Source organism: Pipistrellus hanaki (genome assembly GCF_964339955.1).
Source record: "Pipistrellus hanaki genome assembly, chromosome: 2".
NCBI lineage: Eukaryota > Metazoa > Chordata > Mammalia > Chiroptera > Vespertilionidae > Pipistrellus > Pipistrellus hanaki.
In genome coordinates this window covers 40,148,612-40,152,662 of record NC_140504.1, presented here as the reverse complement: position 1 = coordinate 40,152,662, position 4,051 = coordinate 40,148,612, and positions in this window count along the sequence as shown.

The window sequence follows — 4,051 nt, the reverse complement described above, 5'->3', positions numbered from 1 at the left end:
CCAAACCCAGTGTTTTACGATTTTGCCTGGTATAGTCTGTAACCAACACGCTATCGGAGAGTCAGGTCTTCAGAGCCTGTTGTGGGCCGTTGAATCATTGATCTGCTGCCTCCTGCACACCCCCACAGGGGATTGAGCCTGCAACTCCAATTGAGGCTCCCATCCCCATATCGGCCAATTGGGTATTAAACTATTTTTTTTTCTCTCTATACTTCAACTCCTGCTCGCGCATATCTTTGAGCCAGTGTGTGCATGCAGGTGGCCCCAAGGAAAAATATTGGAGGCTTGGCAACAGTGGTCTGACTTAAATATGGGCAACCCTACATTTTCCTTTGGACAGGCCTAGGGGGACTTTGAAGGAGAGACAAGTGTCTCAGGGAGCAGCTGAAACTGAGGTGCAGTCAGAAGAGGGTGCCACCAGGTGAGAAAGACCCTGGAGTTAAGACAGCAAGAACTCCTTGTAGAAACTAAAAATTAATGATGATAATAATAATACTTTTCCTCCTTCTAAGTTCTAGCTGGCCTAATAACCAAATTATCAGAGACAGATTAACAGCAGAAAATAAATTTAAATATATATATATATATATATATATATATATATATATATATATATATATATATATATTTTTTTTTTTTTTTTTTTTTTTTTTTTTCCCCAGAGAGGAAAGGAGAGGGAGAGAGGGAGATAGAAACATCAATAGTATGCCCTAGCCAGTTTGGGTCAGTGGAGAGAGTGTTGGCCTGCAGGCTGATGAGTCACAGGTTCGATTCTGGTCAGGGGCACATGCCTGGGTTGCAGGCTCGATCCCCTGTGGGGGTGTGCAGGAGGCAGCCGATCCATGATTCTCTCTCATCACTGATGTTTCTATCTCTCTTTCTCTCCCTCCCTCTCTGAAATAAAAAAATATATATATTAAAAAACAAACAAACAAATATCAATGGTGAGAGAGAATCATTGACCTGCTGCCTCCTGCATGTCCCCCACTGGAGATCGAGCCTGCAACCAGGGCATGTGCCCTGACCAGGAATCAAACTGTGATCTCCTGGTTCATAGGTCAACACTCAACCACTGAGCCATGCAGGCCAGGCGAAAATCAAAATTTTAATACATACACGTGGGGGATTCATATGCAAATTAAAATTCCACAGGCAGCCGAAACCGGTTTGGCTCAGTGGATAGAGCGTCAGCCTAGGGACTGAAAGGCCCCGGGTTCGATTCCGGTCAAGGGCATATACCTTGGTTGCGGGCACATCCTCAGTAGGGGATGTGCAAGAGGCAACTGGTCGATGATTCTCTCTCATCGATGTTTCTAGCTCTCTATCCCTCTCTCTTCCTCTCTGTAAAAAATCAATAAAATATATTTAAAAAATAAATAAATAAAATAAAATAAAATTCCACAGGCAGCGAGGTAAAATTGTGTGTATGTATCATTTTGGACAAAGAATAAAAGTGAGATTTCAAAAGTGAGAATGGGAGATTTCACAGGTATTTAAGGAAGTGTTGTTTCTCTTGTAAGTTCAAGGCAGGCAGATTTTTCCTAGGCAACCCAGAACCACCTTGATGGGGCTCCCGTTTGATGCCCTCCCACCCACCATACTAGTTCAAATTAGGCTGCTAAGGCAAACATCCAAAGATTTTTCGTTCTGGAGTAAGTCCCTCTGAATCTCTTAGGTAATAAAGATGGGAATGTCAAACATTCTTCCTGAGCTTTTTCTTAATAACCAGCCTAAAAAATCAATGATCCCTAAAAGCAAAACTCTTGGTCTCACCCTCAGATGGTTCACGATGGTTCCAGATGGGGGCCCAAGGGAGAAATCACAAGGAGAGACCTTCCAAATGACAGGGTGGGAAAAGCCCTGTGTGCATGCTCCAAGGAAAACTGTCTAAGGAAGGCCCAGAATTCTCATGAAAAGGCTTGGGAAACTAGCTAAGTTAAAGTAAAAACATAAATGTGTTCTAATAACTATTTTAAAACAACTGCTTAAGATCCAAAGAAATCTAAAATACATGGTACTGATAGACATCAAATATTGCTTCTTCCCTCAAATTTTTGTTGATTTTCGTACAGCGCAAGAACAGAGAGAATTTTTTGGATACCTTTGACGATCCAATATGGAGTCACTGCCAGCCATGAGTTATGGCAGGTGCCATGTCAAGACTGAGGTACTGGGATGTAAGAGGAACATCCTTGGTGTGGGTGTGAAATGCCCAAAGCCACAAGTCTAGACCTTAGATTAAAAACTCCATCTGCACACACATGTAAGTGGGACCTCCACCCCTTGTGGGCCATAAGAACTCAGAGTTCTGACCACCCAGTGCTCAGGCTTGGCTGTACCACTGTTACAGAATTTACCAGGCGACCGAAAAATACACAGGAGTACCCTGAGATCCAGGAAAAACCCATTTATTTCCAGATGTACTACAATAGTACCATGACTCAGGGGAGCCTGATTCCAAGTCCTGAGCCAACCAATATGGCGGAAGCTTCCTCTTTATACCCTTTGGTTTCTTTGTCCCCCAAATATGGATCAGACTTCCGGACCTTTCTCGGGCTTTGCAAAAAGCCCTGAGTGTTGGGATGGGGGATGTGAGACCACACCTAAAAGCCTAGCCTGGTGCCAGCGCTGATAATGCCCTCCAGGGGTTGTGTATGGTTCATGGTTTATGACCTCTGTAAAATGGGAGTATTTAGGTAAATAGGCCTTGCAAGACCAGATAATTTAGGAAGGGGCAGCAACTTGATTATAGGCTAACAAGAATGCATGAAGGATATTGATTAACCAGGTACAGCGTCAGGTCCCTAAAATGTCTTATTTTCCTCATCACCATGGGTCACGCCTGGAGCTCTGTGGACTTCCACTCCCTCCACCGACATGTGCTGCCACAGTAGGCACCTGGCTTGAGACCAACACCCATCTGTTCACCCACAGACACCACCAATGACTGGGGCTTCACACCTGACATTCACTCTGCTCGTTTCCCTCACGTAAGCTCCCCCTCTGTGTGCAACTAGCGTGTGACTCTATTAGCTTATTGAGCTGGTCTCCCCTCATAAACCTGGCATTGTGAAAGATACAAACATGTGTGAGTGACTCCTTTTGGGATTGCTCCCTTGCTCACAACTTTTTTAAAAAATATATATATTTTATTGATTTTTTACAGAGAGGAAAGGAGAGGGAGAGAGAGCTAGAAACATCAATGAGAGAGATACATCGACCAGTTGTCTCCTGCACACCCCCCACCGGGGATATGCCCACAACCAAGGTACATGCCCTTGACCGGAATCGAACCTGGGACCTTCCAGTCCACAGACCAACGCTCTATCCACTGAGCCAAACCAGTTTCGGCTCACAACTTTTTTTATGTTTAATTCTCACCTGAGGATATGTTTTCATTGATTCTAGAGAGAGAAGAAGGGTCAGGGAAAGTCAAAGAGAGAAACATTGATGTGAGAGAGAAACATCCATCCGTTACCTCCAGTACACACCCCAACTGGGGATTGAACCTGTAACTTGGGTATGTACTCTGACCAGGAATCAGACCCAGGACCTTTCAGTGCACAGGTTGATGCTACAACCAACTGAGCCAAACTGACCAGGGTGAATTTTCTTTTTTAGGACTTTTAGTAAGTAAGAGAATTTTGCCTTTGTCTTGCCAGTGTGCACACTGACCTTGTTAAAGCAGCCTCTCCTTGAAATGTGCAGCACTCTGAACACAAAGCTCTGGGCTTGCACTGACTTTGTTTGATACAATGTTTGTAAGGAAGTCATGGTAATTCTGTTCCATGAAAAATACTTCTTAGGCCCCGAAAGTAGTATGCAGACATTTTCCTTTTTGTCTTATAACCAACTGGCCCCTATATTATTCACATAATAATGTCAAGTTAACGTAAGTATATTATCTTATATATTTACTAGTGCACATTGAAAGGAAATTAATTAGAAGGTGGCCAGCATGGTGGGACTAGGCAAGACGGGCTGGACACACCCTGGAGCCAACCTTCCGTGGTCCCTGCCTGGTGTCTGTGAAGTGAGCAGGGTCCCTCTG